The sequence below is a fragment of the Somniosus microcephalus genome, chromosome 7 (genome assembly GCF_052327205.1).
Source record: "Somniosus microcephalus isolate GS21.2 chromosome 7, FLI_Smic_1.0, whole genome shotgun sequence".
Classification (NCBI taxonomy): Eukaryota; Metazoa; Chordata; class Chondrichthyes; order Squaliformes; family Somniosidae; genus Somniosus; species Somniosus microcephalus.
Window position 1 is genome coordinate 272545740 of NC_140993.1, and position 16959 is coordinate 272562698.

General features: G+C 48.1%; 1 protein-coding gene across 2 annotated transcripts in view; it reads right to left on the minus strand.

Annotated features, from left to right (window-relative positions):
* The window catches only part of itga9 (integrin, alpha 9), a 539537-nt gene that overhangs the window by 119474 nt on the left and 403104 nt on the right, over window positions 1–16959 (minus strand). The window lies entirely within an intron of this gene.

Genomic DNA, 16959 nt, shown 5'->3' on the forward strand with positions numbered 1-16959 from the left:
TAAGAAAAGAACATAAGAACATAAGAAATAGGAGCAGGAGTAGGCCATTCGGCCCTTCGAGCCTGCTCCGCCATTCAATCAGATCATGGCTGATCTTCTGCCTCAACTCCATTCACCGGCCCTATCGCCATATCCCTTGATGCCATTACTAGTCAGAAATCTATCGACTTCTGTTTTGAATATACCCAATGACTGAGCCTCCACAGCCCTCTGGGGTAGAGAATTCCAAAGATTCACCACCCTCTGTGTGAAGACATTTCTTCTCATCTCAGTCCTGAATGGCCTACCCTTTATCTTGAGTCTGTGACCCCTGGTTCTAGACTCCCCAGCTAAGGGAAACATTCTCCCAGCATCCACCCTATCAAGCCCTGTAATAATGTTGTATGCTTCAATGAGATCCCCTCTCATTCTTCTGAATTCAAGAGAATACAAGCCCAGTTTACTCAATCTCTTCTCATGCGACAGTCCCGCCATAAGAACATAAGAAATAGGAGCAGGAGTAGGCCAATCGGCCCCTCGAGCCTGCTCCGCCATTCAATAAGATCATGGCTGATCTGATCCTAACCGCCAATCTACTATCACAGAACCATCTCCTGAATCTAACAGAATTAGACACATGAAATAGGAGCAGGATCAGGCTACATGGCCCCTGGGCCCGCTCCGCTACCCACAGGGCCATGTCCGATCCGAACCTAGACTCATGTCCAAATTCCTGCCCGCTCCCCGTAACCCTTAATTCCCTTTACTTCTAGGAAACTGTCTATTTCTGTTTTAAATTTATGTAATGATGTAGCTTCTACAGCTTTTTGGGGCAGCATATTCCATGGACCTACCACCCTCTGCGTGAAGTAGTTCCTCCTCATCTCAGTTTTGAAAGAGCAGCCCCTTATTCTAAGACTATGCCCCCTAGTTCTAGTTTCACCCATCATCGGGAACATCCTCCCCGCATCCACCCGATCCAACCCCTTCACAATCTTATATGTTTCAATAAGATCGCCTCTCATTCTTCTGAACTCCAATGAGTAGAGTCCCAATCTACTCAACCTCTCCTCATATGTCCATCCCCTCATCCCCGGGATTAACCGAGTGAACCTTCTTTGTACTGACTCGAGAGCAAGTATGTCTTTTCTTAAGTATGGACACCAAAACTGTATGCAGTATTCCAGGTGCGGTCTCACCAATACCTTGTACAACTGAAGCAATACCTCCCTATTTTTATATTCTATCCCCCTAGCAATGAAAGCCAACATTCCACTGGCCTTCTTAATCACTTGCTGCACCTGCATACTAACCTTTTGAGTCTCGTGCACCAGGACCCCCAGATCCCTTTGTACTTCAGTACTTTCCAGTTTCTTGCCATTAAGATAATACCTTGCTCTACGATTTTTCCTGCCAAAGTGCATAACCTCACACTTTCCAGTATTGTATTCCATCTGCCAAATCTCTGCCCACTTACTTAGCCTGTCTATGTCCCCTTGCAGGTTTTTTATGTCCTCCTTACTCACTACTTTCCCTCCCATCTTAGTATCATCTGCAAACTTTGATATGTTACACTCGGTCCCCTCCTCCAAATCGTTAATATAGATTGTAAAGAGTTGGGGACCCAGCACTGACCCCTGCGGAACACCACTAGTTACTGATTGCCAGTCTGAGAATGAACCATTTATCCCAACTCTCTGCCTTCTGTTAGATAGCCAATCCTCTATCCATGCCAGAATATTACCCCCAATCCCGTGATTTTTTATCTTAAGCAATAATCTTTTGTGTGGCACCTTGTCAAATGCCTTTTGGAAGTCTAAATACGCTACGTCCACTGGTTCCCCTTTATCCACCCTATATGTTACTTCCTCAAAGAACTCCAGCAAATTTGTCAAACATGACTTCCCCTTCATAAATCCCAGGAATCAGTCTGGTGAACCTTCGTTGCACTCCCTCTATGGCAAGTATATCCTTCCTTAGGTAAGGAGACCAAAATTGTACACAGTACTCCAGGAAGACCAGCAGCGGTCAGTAAAAAAAAAAGAGGTTCTTAAAACTCCGGGTCACTTTACTTTGACGTGACCACTGGCTACACAAAGCCCACGCTAGGAAGATCAACAGGACTGCAGCTTGAGCACAAATACCTGGGTTTAGAAAAGGCTATTTTTTTAAGAGAATGATCTTGCATTCATCTGGCGCCTCACCCACCCCAACGCTCATCACAGCCCATGACGTGTAGTCCCTGCTGTAATGTAGGGAAACCGTGGCAACCAATTGAGCCAAGACTGAGCCTTTATCATATCTCAAATCACTTCACCCAAATTAATTTCCGATCGTCATCACGGTTGGTATGCAAACACAGCAGCTGATCAGTGCACAGCAAGATCCCACAAACAGCAGTGAGATCAATGGCCAATGAATCTATTATTTGATGGCGGTGGCTGAGGGAGGAATGTTGCCCAGGACCCCAGCAGAACTCCCTGCTCGTATTTGAACACGGCCATGAGGTCTCTTACAGCCATCTGAATCACTCAGGCTGGCCACACCTAATTTCACTGGAGGAAAAAAAATTGAAATTCTAGAGCAAAAATATTGTTTATTTTTTACTTTTTCTCTCCTCCTCCTGCTTCTCTCTCTCCCCATCCCTTTTTCTAACCCTTCTCTCCTGCTTAGCTTTGTAAGGGATGGGCGTGTGTCGAAAGCTACCAGTAAAGCAGAGCAGAGAGCTGCCGGGAGCAGGCGGGGGCTGTAGACCGAGTGTTGCAGACCGAGTGTTGCTGAGCAGAGAGCTGATGGGAGCAGGAGGGGGCTGTAGACCGAGTGTTGCTGAGCAGAGAGCTGACGGGAGCAGGCGGGGGCTGTAGACCGAGTGTTGCTCTAGGGCTGGTGAAAATGCCTGGAGGAGGTGACAAGGCGGACAAAGCCACTGTACACAACTCTGAAAAGAATTACAGGAAACTCTCGATTTACCGGCACCTAACTAACCGGAAAACTCTGTTAACCAGCAAAATTCAGGAGTAGGTTCAGGTAAGTTTTATTTCATATTAGTGGCCATTCCTGGATCTGTGGCTGTGTAACCAGGGTTCCTGCACCTGTTGCTGTGCAACAGGGACGCTTGGATCTTGTGGCTGGGGTTCCTGCACCTGTTGCTAAGCAACAGGGAAGCCTGGATTTCTTGCTGCGTACGGGGCTCTTGTACCTTTTACTATACCTCTCTGTAATCCGGACTTTTTGATAAACCGGCACCACGCCGGTCCTGTCGGTGCCGGATAAAAAAAGAGTTTCCTGTAAGTGGTTTATTTAACAGTTTACACATATATCAGAAAGATAGTTTGAAAACAAGTGTCCTGATTTTAAATCAAACTTCGAAGGGCTGTGTGCATTTCTTTGAGTTAGTTTGCTATAATGTTGATTTTTGAAGAGAAAAAAATAAACAAAAATCCTGTCTTGACCTCAGTCGATGAAGTCATGGTCTCTTTATCGGATGGGAACAGAAGAACATTTAATAAGTACCGTACGTCTTTCAGGAGACTGACTCAAAACAACCAAATCCATCTCCCCCCCACCACCCCTCCTCACTCGAACTCAACAAGCAGCTGGTTCCAATTAAGATTACCATAGGAACTACAAGAATGCTGCATCTGAACATATTATGCAATTTATTTGTTAACCAGACTCTGTACAAGGCAGAATGTAGAAAGATATCCAGGCCAAAATCTTTGAGTTATGATTCACCCTGTTCATCTTTCATGTATCTTGTAAACTATTCTGAGTAAACACTTTGTTCTAAAGCTTTACAGTGATTTATACATTTTTTTTTAACAAATATCTTCCAAATATAAACGTTGCTTTCAGCAAACTATGTAAGTGTGTCCGAGTGTGCTGATCTCTTTGCTTATTACACAGTACAACGTGGCCTGATGGGTGATGATATATTTGTAGCTACAAGATCTATTCAGTTGGAGGAGACAACGTCCAGTCTGAACAGGGCTATGATTAGGGATGTAAGATAAAACTGGTAAGATTTACAAAGTTCTGATCCCCCACATGGAATGTCTCTGGAAAATGTACTACAGTAAAACTCCGCGATCGCTCGTCGAGTGGATGTGACACCCGGTCAAATTGTGGAATTAATTTCCACGATGATTGATTGTATGGTCATGTTATCACTTACAGCTCCATGTTGTTGCCACAGCAACAGTTGGAGGCTGGTTCCCCAAATGGTGAATTCAGAAACTCAACCACCAGGGAAGGCAGCCAATCGAGGCAAATCAAAGACCATCAACGGGTCTCCTCTTGTGCATCTCCCAGTGGCTGGCTAAGGCTGGAATTTGACTACTAACGGAGCACTGGTGCAAAGCTAAAGTTACATGGGGTCAACGTGGTGGGACCTGGCATTACCGCCACAGCCCTGAAGAGATTGCAACAAAAAAATCTGCGAGCAGCACATCTGTCATTTTGTCATCTATATATATAAAGCGGTTCTTCTGTCTGTCATTCCGACCGTCTGTCTGTCTGTCTGTCTGTCCGGCTATACACTCTCAAGATATAGAGCGTACCTACACGTGTGTTACATCAAAAGAAAGCTTACGATTCCAGAACGGTCGTAAGCGTATTTACGTTTCGGTGAGACAAACATTGTGCCCGCGGTATCCAAAAAACGTTCAAAATTCCGCTCATTATCTGCTCATTAGCATTGAGTGACGTCGAGGTCGACCAATCGTACGGTCGAGCGACCCAACGGTCGACCAATCGCTGCGTGGCGGGGGCGGGTTCGTCGCGCGTGCGGGCGGGCCATCCTAGAGTCGAGTGACAGGACGATTGACCAATCCTACGCTTCGGTGACATGACGGTCGACCAATCGGTGTGTGGGCGGGCCTTATCATTCTGAAATGAGGTGAGTGGCCGCCATCTTGATTCCAAACTGTTCATTTCTTTTTCCCACCTTCTGCGTGTTTCTTTTCAAATCTACATTTCCAGCAAAAAAAAAGTTGCTTTTAAAACACAAATTGTTTTTAAAAAAAGTTAATTAATTTGTAAATCTTTTCTCTAACCTCTATAATTTTCCTACCTTTCACCGTTTTTCCAGGCCCGGGGCCTAGGCTTCTCCAACTGCCAGCAACGCAACTCCACTCCCAGGCTCCCGGCCTAGACAGGGACCAACACTTCCAGAGGGGAGAGGGTGTGCTGCCTCAGCTCCATTCCCAGGGTCGGTAGGTGGGGAGGCTTCATTAGCAACTGGGGTAGGTCGCAAGCCCCGAATAATAATCTAAAGATCCTGTGTTTGCAGCTGAGGGAATTTCTTCTGCTGACAGCCCCAGGTTAACGGCAGCCATCTTTATCAAGGAGGGCAAAAAGTTTCAGTGCGACGCCATTTTGATTCAGTGTGTAACAGAGTGCATGTGCGGCCATCTTAGTACAGGAACACAGAGTGGGTGGGGCTTCAGTGCTCCCAATCGGGTCCTGGTGACCGGGACAGACAGTCTACTGTGTGGGTGGGGCCTCATCTTTCCAACTGAAAAGCAAGCTGCGGCCATTGTTTGTGATACAACACACTGACAGATGAGGACCCCTTTTTTAATAAAAAGATTGGTGAGGTTGTAAAGTGTATGTTATAGAAAGATTTACCAAAAATGTTTTATAAGTACTTTAAGTTTATCTCCCCCCCTCCCTTTCCACACCCCACACCCCCCCTTCCCCCCACACCCCCCTTCCCCCCACCCCCTCCCTCCCTCCTCCCCTTCCCCCTCCCTTCCCCCCTCCCCCCCATCCCCTTCCCTCCCTCCCTCCCCCTCCTCCCTCCCCCTTCTCCCTCCCCTTCCCCCTCATCGTCTCCTTCCTCCCTCCCCCTCCTCCCCCCCACTCCTCCCCCTTCCCCTTCCCCTTCCCCCACTCCCCCCTCCCCCTCCCCCCCCCCAGTCGCTCTCTCTCTTCCTCCCAGTCGCTCTCTCTCTTCCCCCCAGTCGCTCTCTCTCTCTCTTCCAACAACAACATGCCCTCGAAAAAGCCTCGGCACTGCCGGGCACTCCAGCTAGTTGAATATATTTAAGATGGAGATAGACAGATTTTTGAATGATAAGGGAGTCAAGGGTTATGGGGAGCGGGCAGGGAAGTGGAATTGAGGCCAAGATCAGATCAGCCATGATCTTATTGAATGGCGGAGCAGGCTCGAGGGGCCAAATGATCTACTCCTGCTCCTACTATGTCTTATGTAACCCATTGTTTAAGGCCCCCACCTCGTGAGGGTGGGGTCGTGCCAAGATTTCCCCATAGTATAAATCCAGAGTCAGGTCCTCCAACCTGATTCCAGGGCAAGGCAAAGTGAGGTACCTCGGAAGAGAGAGTCTCACTCCATTTCCACCCAAGTTAGCTCAGATCCGTTCACACCAGCTTGATCGTGGTCGTGCAGATACAACCAAAGAGTGACATTGGCAAAAGTCTTGGGGCAGGCAGCCATCTTGGTTATTCAAACAGAGGCTGGCTCTTCCAGTGGGTTAAGGCATAAAGACCAGCAAGGGCTCCAGGTTCAATTCTCCTCTGTGCCATGTTAGCTGATCTGAGTCAGGCTGGCAGCAGAAGGCGCTACAAATGGCCTCAACACCCTTTAAGGAAGGAAAGTCCAAGGGAATACAGGAAACTCTTTATTATCCGGCACCAACGGGACCGGCGTGGTGCCGGTTTATCAAAAAGTCCGGATTACAGAGCGGTATAGTTAAAAGGTACGAGAGCTCCGTACACAGCAACAAATCCAGGCTTCCCTGTTGCTTAGCAACAGGTGCAGGAACTCCGGCCACAGACCAAGTGTCCCTGTTGCTTAGCAACAAGTGCACCAACCCCAGTTACACAGCCACAGATCCAGGAACGGCCACTAATATGAAGTAAAACTTACCTGAACCTACTCCTGAATTTTGCCGGTTAACAGAGTTTTCCGGTTATTTAGGTGCCGGTTAAAAGAGAGTTTCCTGTACTTTATAAAGGTGATCCTGCATTCCCATTCCATTAATGTTATAGCCTCATCTCTGACCGGCACTCTTTGCAAGCACACTTCTTCACTGGGAGTGCAGGATTATGGAATCGCCCTTATGTTCAAGATACGCAGCATATTTTGTCAGTGTGTGTTTTCCTGGGCTCTGGATCAGCGCCCAGACAGTGCCGAAGGGAAGGTTCGTGTTTAAATTCCAGGATGCAGACGGGTCCCCTCCCTTTAGTGGTCACATTAATAGAAGGAGGGTGCCTGAAGTAACTGGTCTCCACAGCTAGAGCAAATCCAATACCCACTTTTAAACATCAGGAAATATGCTGAGGAACACAGGGGGTGACTTCCCAAGGGAGTTCTCCGGCTTGTCCACTGAAACTTTAGCAGAAGAGCTGGAAGAATGACATCATCTCCATTTGCATCGTTTTTTTTCCCTCCGCTCTTTGTCAAAGTTACGATGGACAAGTGGGATAACCCCAAGGAAATTTATTAACATACATAACGGTCGAGTACTTTGAACAAGGAGGGCCTCTTGCCCATATAATGCTGCCATTACAGTGCAGTGCTGAGGGAGCTCCACTGGGTTGTCGGAGGTGCCGTCTTTTGGTTGAGACGTCTGTCTGGTTGGGTGAGATATAAAATATCCCACGGCCCTGTTGAAGTTCTTTGACACATTTAAACAGCACAACCGAAAATCAATCTATGAATTTTTAAAGAACAGATTGTTAAGAGAAAGATTTTTGCATCATGACGTGCTGTTTAGTTTGTTATTCAATTCCCTTCACAACAGCACTCACAATCAGAATAGACAATGGGAGATGAAAACCATGTTTTGTCCATTGCAGCATGCCAAGCGAAGTCAGTAAAGAAAGAACTTGCGTTCATATAATTTCTTTCATGTCCTCAGGATGTCCCAAGACACTTCACTGGCAAAAACAATTTCTTCTGAGGGGTAAGCACGGCAGCACACCAAGATCCCGCACACAGCTAAATGAATCGGTAATCACAGAATCACAGAAACCCCACAGTGCAGATAGAGGCCATTTCGGCCCATCGAGCCTGCACCGACACATATCCCACCCGATCCCCGTAACCCCAACACATATCCCACCCTATCCCTGTAACCCCACCTATTTAATCCCCCTAACACTAAGGGTCAATTTATCATAGCCAATCAACCTAACCTGCACATCTTTGGACTGTGGGAGGAAACTGGAGCACCCGGAGAAAACCCACGCAAACACGGGGAGAATGTGCAAACTCCACAGACAGTCGCCCGAGGCCGGATTCGAACCCGGGTCTCTGGCGCTGTGAGGCAACAGTGCTAACCACTATGCCACCGTGCTTTTTGATGTTGATTGAGGGGTAAATGTCGGCAAGGGCAACCCTTCGCTCTTCGAACAGGGCCATGGGATATTTTACATCTCACCCAGACAGACGTCTCAACCTCCGACAACCCAGCACTCCCTCAGTACTGCACTGAAGTGTCAGCCTGGAGACAATGTGCGAGTCCTTAGCGAGCAGCTTGGCCCACGACCTTCTGAGTCAGTCCGAGATAAGAGTGCTACCCACTGAGCCAAGCTGGCACTGTAAACGGAATTTTAAATTGAGGATAGCTCTGCCATTTAATGGTGCCAGAGTGTCAACGCAAACCTGCAGCTTGGCTGTGCCAAGGGGACCACGAAGAACCAGTGCCAAAGTGAATATGTTGAGCGGTTATCTGAAGCTGGCTGTACGAATAAAACCGCAGTAAAGGAACCTTACCCACTCCCTGTATATACAGCCGCTGGATCTCTTCAGAAGCCTCTGGCTGTTAATATTAATGCAATAAACATAATGGGCCAGAAATTCAGGTCCCCACGGGTGAGTACGCGCTGGGTACTCACCCGTAGGGCCAACGAAAGTGCCAGTTTCGTGCATGCACTGCGCATGCGTGGGAAACCGTAACTTCCGTTCCCTTGAAGGAAGGGGTTCACAGGTCGAATGCGTGCGCCGGAGAGGCAGCGCGTACGCCTGGAACTTCCGATTTTTTTTACAGGTTTCTCCGGGAGGGTAAGTCTCCAGGAGTTACACTTTTAAAAAGCAGGCGCAAGGCCTGCTTTTAACAAGGTAAAGGTGAATTAAGTAAAATTAAAACATTTTTTCCACAGGTTTATTATTTTTAAATACTTTAAAGAAAGGTAAGTTTATTTTTAGCCCCATTAACAACTGTAATAAATTAGTTTTCAAAAATTTTAATTATTGTTTAAAATAGTTATTTTATGTAATTTATAGTTATTTTAAAAATGTGATTTTTAAAAAATTTATTTGAAGTTTTAGTGATGTTTTGGGGCCGATTTCTATTCATAGATTTGACAGGTTAGCCCCCCATTAGCGCCCCCTCGCGGGGTGATAACAGGAGGCGCAAAGCAACCGAATTTTTCCCCCGTTGACTTTAACTACAGAAAGCCTGAGGTTTGAAAAGGGTCAATTAACCAACTGTCGTCTTTTATACAATTATTATGCTGTATAACATTTATCCATAGGCTCACATTTAATCAATCAATCAATTCAATTCAATTCAATTTTATTTGTCATATATGCAGCAAACGTGTGTACTGCACAATGAAATGTTGATTTTTACGAGTCCTCCCAACATTGGAATAAATATGGCATAGCAATGATAAAAATACTAATAGAAATACAGTAATAATAAATAAAACAGTATATTAAAATACAACATTAAATACAACATTAAATACATTAAATACAACATTAAAATACCAGTTGGGGAGGAGCTCGTAAAACAGCAGCCATACAGGTCGGCGCTGTTTGTAAAAAAAAAAGTCATACATCATAAAAGTTATACATCATATAACTGCAAATTAATTTAATTAGCACTCTTAGGGGGGAAAATTCAGTTGATTTGCGCCACCCATTAGCGACATAAGAGGGCGCTAATGGGGCGCAAAGCAACTAGCGCCCGGGCGCGGCGCTGCTAACGCCTCACGCAAAGTTCAGTCGGAGGTTAGCGGCGGTGGCCAGACCTGTGATGCTCAAGAATAGGTTGGTTCTGACTGAGGCTTCCAGTTCAGTTGTCACTTTTGTACAGAAGCGGAGTTCAGACTAGAGTCCGAGGAGATAGGGAGAAAGAGGGGGGGGCCTGTTAAAAGTGGCATTTACTGGGGAGCCTGACCACACCTTGTCCCTTGCAGGGGGATGCTGGTTGTAATTTCAACGGATGATAAGATTACTACTCGTTAAAGGTAGGATATCAGGGCATTACATCTATTATTAGCAGTTAAATATGGACCATCAGTGAATTATTGTATTACTTTTGGTTATGAGGGGAATTGGAGTGTTACCAATACAGGAAACTCTTTGGTATCCGGCACCGACGTGTTGCTGGTTGATTAAAAATTCCAGATGACGGAGAGGGTTATCTACCGAGGCTATTTTTAACAAACAAAAATTTAAAAAAGTCAAGAAATGTGTAGTATACAGTAATTGGGTACTCACCTACAGAATGTTGTGTTAAATGGATGGTGGAAGATGCTTGATTAAGTACAGTACTGCCCGTTGAGGGGAATCCATAACTCTTCAATGACTCCCGACAGCGACAAGAAGCTGAGTAGTGGCAGTTTGAAGAACGACCCCCGCTGACTAACTCGGCCACCGCGGGAGACTCGGACTCGGCAACAATGCCGGTTATTGAGGTGTTGTTTTCGGAGTGAGAATTTTGCCGGTTAATAGAGAATTCCGGATATATAGGTGCCATTTAAACGAGAGTTTCCTGTATTACCATTAGTTATTGGTGCAATTTCAGTGAGTTACTATTAGTTCCTGGTGGAATCAAAATTCTGCCCACCTCTGGTTTCTCCTCTGTAAACTGCACCCCCACCCTTGGTTCCCCTCATTCCTACCCTCGGATTCCCTTCTTCCCCTGCGCACCAGTGGCCTCCTGGTCCTCAGAACTTCTTGCCCAACAGCTGCTGGCACGACACCACGAGCCAAGACACTCAACTCTAGGGCACCCAACCTTTACAATTTTAACGCAGTAACATCTGCAGATGTCACGCGATTCGATGGCGCATGATCAGATGTCACATGGTCAGATGTCACATGCTCAGATGTCACATGCTCAGATGTCATGCGGTCAGATGTCACATGCTCAGATGTCACATGGTCAGAATGTCACATGCTCAAACACTCCGGGATTGCCTCCACCCAGAGTTGGGAGCCTAACATGAGTTTGATGTTGAAGTGTTGCTGCTATGTTGGGTAATCCCTGGGCTACGCTAACTCAGAATGACAGAAGTGCAAGAGACCAGTTTTAGATTGTAAGGACACAATCTACTTATAGAAACATTCAGCCGATTGCCATAAATGGTGTTAGAATAAACCCAAATTATTAACACAAGAATGTCAATTTTAACTCCAGTTGATTTTTGACCCCGTCTCCTAGGTGATGACACTAGTTTGAACTTCCCCTCGACACACTGTCGTTGTAAATATGTTCTATTAACATTACTGAGTGCTGAAAAATCTGGTTTTTATTTCGGCTCTGGATAATACAAAAAACTTGTTTCAAATACATATGTACGTGAAGAGGTCTAACAGAAATGTCACAAACTAGCCGGCGAGTTGGTGGTACTTTTTCTCCACGTCAGTATTTATATGTTTATTCAGTATCCATGGAATCCTGAACTGAAACTGCAGATTGTTTCGAATCCTGCTTTTAATCAGCAGGGAGTGACCTCTTGACTCGAACATGTACTGGAAGGGTCAGCCAAGCCGAACTAAATGCCTGAAATGACCCAAAATGACCTGAACCGGGCTGTTTTGGGTTGAAACACAAATACCCAAATTTAGCCCAATCCTGATCCCTTCAATATAATATGGCAGCATGCATACTTCAATATAATATGGCAGCATGCATACCTCAATATAATATGGCAGCATGCATACTTAGGGACGTAAGGATGTGCAAAGTAATTAATGCGAATTCGCTATGTGATCCACTGAAGCTCACTTCTCCACTAAATCTTTTTTTGCCATCATATCCTCTATTTTGAACAACCCCAATGTCGCATCCTCTAATGTTTTCCTTGATAAATTATTCCAAAAATCTACCATTGTGAGTTAGGATTGGCTTGGAGTCTCCAGGAATTGAATGTTGATCTCCGGGACACTGCCGCAAGCAGCCCTGCAGAAAAATCATCGGGGTGTAGGAACTGGGGTTCCTAGCCGAAGAATTGAGATCGACTCAGAAAATCAAAAACAATAAAATTTAATGAACAAACAAAGCTGTACAGGAAACTGTAGGATACAATGCAAATAGGTCTGGTCTGCTTGAAAGTCTCTCTGGAAACTGCTAGAAGGTTCTGAGCTCAACTGCTAGCAGGTTCCGCGCTCAACTGCTAGCAGGTTCCGAGCTCAACTGCTAGAAGGGTCCGAGCTCTGACATCATGACGTCATCATGTTCTTCCCGCCATTGAGAGATCACGTGACGGATGGCATGACGTCATCACGCGGAGTACAGGAAAGAAGCCCCAGTACAGTTAACAGATACATTAAAGGTGCAGCCCCCAGCTGTACTACATTGCTGTAAAAGGAATTATATACAATTGTCCGTAATCCTCTGGTGGTTCCGCCACATGCGCCCCCCCAGAATTGCTTTTAACAGAGAAGGTAAGACGAGAAGGGGGTCTGACGAGTCTGTCTGACCAACTGCGATACCCCGGCAGCTGGAACAGAGCGCTAGAAGACGAACTGGCCGTTGGCTGTGGTTGGGATGACGCTGCAGGCGGAGGAGAAGAAGAGGCCGGCTGTGGTCGACCCGGTGAGGCGGGCACTGGCGACTCAGCAGATGACTGTGGCTGTACTGGACCGGCAGTCGACAGTGGACGACCACGATGAGGCGGCTGAGCGGTGACGACTGGTTCGCTCAGATCCAGATGCGCCGGTTTCAACCGGTCGATGGAGATGTGGTCAGGCTTACTGCCGACGTCGGCTGTGAAGGACTTGTCACCTGATGAGATGATGTGGAACGGACCTGTGTAAGGCGGTTTGAGCGGGTTTTTGCGAGCATCCTGCCGAATGAACACGTATTCTGCGGTCTTAAGATCCACCGGGACATGGGAGCGCTGCAGGTCACGATGCGACGTAGGCACTGGGATGAAATTCCTAGCCGCTTCCAGGTGGCTGACGAGCTGCTGAGCTGGGGACGAGGGTTCCGTGTGAGGAGGAAGAAAATCCTCTGAGTGGTTGGCCGTAAACCAGCTCTGCTGAAGAAGAATGCAGGTCGTCCTTAGGCGCCGTGCGAAGACCTAGCAGCACCCAAGGGAGCCTGTCCACCCAACTAGGCCCACGGAGACTAGCACGCAGTGCGGCTTTAAGGGACCTGTGGAATCTTTCACACAGACCGTTCGCCTGTGGATGGTAGGCGGTGGTACGATGAAGCTTGGTGCCCAAACCTTGAGCTACGGCGTTCCACAGCTCAGAGGTAAATTGAGGCCCCCGGTCGGAGGAGATGTCAGCCGGTACCCCGAACCGAGCTACCCACGACAAGGTGAAGGCTCTGGAGACGTCTGCCGCTGTGGTGGCAACCAAAGGAATTGCCTCTGGCCACCTGGTGGTGCGGTCTACCACGGTGAGGAGGTGAGTGTACCCGCGAGAGGAAGGGAGAGGACCAACCAGGTCCACGTGCACATGGTCGAATCGACGCTCCGGAACCGGAAAAGTGGCGACTGGGGCCTTAACATGGCGTTGTATCTTGGACTTCTGGCAACTCACGCAGGTATTGGTCCAGTCACGGACGTCGAGATGCATGCCCTTCCAGATGAATTTCTTTGCCATGAGTCGTTGTGACGCTCTCATGCCAGGGTGTGACAACCCGTGGATAGTGTCAAATTCTCCTGCGCCATTCGACTGGAACGATTGGACGTGGGACGCCCATCGAGATGTCACACAGGAGTGTGGTCCCTGCGGCCTGGAAAATGACATCAGCCACTTGTAAGCTGGAAGGTGCGGTCCGGTATGCCTGCACTTCAGGGTCTGCCTTCTGTTCTTTTGCCAAACCAACATAGTCGACTCCCAGGTGTACTGCGTGGAGCTGGGCGCGGGAGAGACAATCCGTCACCAGGTTGTCTTTGCCCAAGACATGTTGTATGTCGGTTGTAAATTCAGATATGTACGTAAGATGATGTTGTTGCCGTGCCGACCATGGTTCCGCTGTCTTGGCCATTGCAAAAGTGGCTTGTGGTCTACAAAAGCCGTGAATGGGCGTCCTTCCAGTAGGAAGTGAAAATGGCGGATGGCCAGAAACAATGCCAACAACTCCCTATCAAAAGTACTATACTTGCGTTCGTTCTTCCGCAATTGGCGGCTGAAGAAAGCCAGTGGTTGCCATGTGCTGTTGACCCACTGCTCCTGTACTGCCCCGATGGCATAATCAGATGCGTCGGTGGTACAGGGCAATGGTTGCGCCCGGAAGGGGATGTGCCAACATGGTCGCAGCAGCCAAAGCGTTCTTAGTGTCGAGGAAAGCCTGGTCCATCTGGGGTGTCCAATCGATCTGGTCTTTGCCCGATTTACCTCTGAGGGCCTCGTACAAAGGTTGCATCAACAATGCCGCCTTGGGGACGAACCGATGATAAAAATTGACCATTCCCAGAAATTCCTGGAGGGCCCTGATGGTCTGAGGAAGAGGGAACGAGGTGACTGCTTCCACCTTCGTGGCCAGCGGGACGGCGCCTTCTGAGGTGATTCTGTGTCCCAGGAAATCAATGCTGTGCAACCCAAACTGGCACTTGGCCGGGTTGATAATAAGGCCATGTTGGCTGAGACCAGAAAAAAGGGTACGCAAGTGCGTAATGTGTTCTTTCGTGCTGTTACTGGCAATAAGGATGTCGTCTAGGTAGACGAAGATGAACGGCAGATCGCGCAACACGGAATCCATGAGACGTTGGAAGGCTTGTGCTGCATTCTTCAGCCCAAACGGCATACGAAGGAACTCAAAGAGCCCGAAAGGTGTGATGACGGCAGTTTTGGGGACGTCCTGAGGATGCACGGACACTTGATGATAGCCTCGGACGAGGTCTACTTTGGAAAAGATGGAATTCCCTGCCAGATGGGCCGAAAAATCCTGAATGTGAGGAATTGGGTACCGATCCGGTGTGGTAGCCTCATTCAGGTGTCTGTAGTCACCGCATGGTCGCCATCCGCCGCCCGGCTTAGGAACAATGTGTAATGGCGAGGACCAAGGACTATTCGAACGTCGAATAATACCCAGGCGTTCCATTGTATGGAACTCCGCCATGGCGGCCGCGAGTTTACCGGGTTCCAGCCTTCGAGCTCTCGCATAAACAGGGGATCCTGTCATGGTAATGTGGTGCGCCACACCATGCCTCGCGACTGAAGAAGAAAATGTGGGCCTGGTGAGCTCAGGGAACTCACTGAGAAGACGAGAGAACTCATTTTGAGATGGGACTGCACAGGCAACTGACCAAGACATCACGGTGCTTCGGTGGCAGGGGACTGAGTGAAAAGTGGAGGCACTGATTAGCCGGCAGTGTTGGACGTCGACGAGAAACCCATTTGCGCAGAAGAAATCTGCCCCCAGGATGGCCTGTGAGACTTTCGCCGTGATGAACTCCCAAACAAAACGTTGGCCGCCAAAACTCAACTGGACCCTACGCTTTCCGAACGTGCGAATGGCCGCACCATTGGCTGCCTCGAGGGGGGGACCTTGACCGCCGGATTGAAGATCTAGCTTCGACGCTGGTAGGATACTGCACTGGGAGCCAGTATCACAGAGAAAACGTCGCCCTGACAGGGAGTCTGTAATGTATAGGAGTTTCCCTGCGGACCTGACGGCCATCGCAACTCCGGCGCGTCCCTTAGGCCTTATTGATCTTCTCAGAAACCGCTGGTTTGAGGTAGGTTTTTTTTTTGGTGAGAAACTGCAGAGCGGACGGCAATTTCTGGCCTTCGCGCCAAAACGAGCGTGGTATGCACACCAGCCTGCAGGAGGAGGAGGAGGATTCGCTCTTGTGGGGGATGGGCGCCTTGTGGCTGCACAAGATTGTTGTGAGACGGTGAATATTTTATCCGCTTCCGCGGCGAGTTCAGCACAATCCGTGATCGCGGAATTGTCCAAGGCCGTCTGTACTGGCTCTGGTAGTTGCCAAAGAAACAGCTCGCGGAACAGAAAACATTGTGATTCCAAGCCCAAAAGCGTGAGCATTTGGCTCATGAGCTCTGAGGGTTTTGAGTCCCCGAGGCCGGGCATGGAGATAAGTCTGCGAGCGCGCTCCGACTTGGACAGACCGAAAATCTGCAGTAAACGTGCTTTTAAAGCTTCGTACTTGCCATCGTTCGGTGGACTCTCGAGGAGGCTGACGACCCGCGAGGCTGTGGCGCTGTCGAGGGCGGAGACCATGTAATAATAACGGGTCGAATCCGCTGCTACTTCCCGGATTGCAAATTGGGCTTCCGCCTGGAAAAACCACACGGCCGGTTGTTGCTCCCAAAATTGCGGCAGTTTGAGGGTGACGGCGTTCGTGTCCATGATGTAACTTCAACGAAAATTGATCGAAGAAATCGGGGTCACCAATGTAGGAACTGGGGTTCCTAGCCGAAGAATTGAGATCGACTCAGAAAATCAAAAACAATAAAATTTAATGAACAAACGAAGCTGTACAGGAAACTGTAGGATACAATGCAAATAGGTCTGGTCTGCTTGAAAGCCTCTCTGGAAACTGCTAGAAGGTTCCGAGCTCCACTGCTAGCGGGTTCCGAGCTCCACTGCTAGCAGGTTCCGAGCTCAACTGCTAGAAGGTTCCGAGCTCTATTGCTAGAAGGTTCCGAGCTCTGATGTCATGACGTCATCATGTTCTTCCCGCCGTTGAGAGATCACGTGACGGACGGTATGACGTCATCATGCGGAGTACAGGAAAGAAGCCCGAGTACAGTTAACAGATACATTAAAGGTGCAGCCCCCAGCTGTACTACATTGCTGTAAA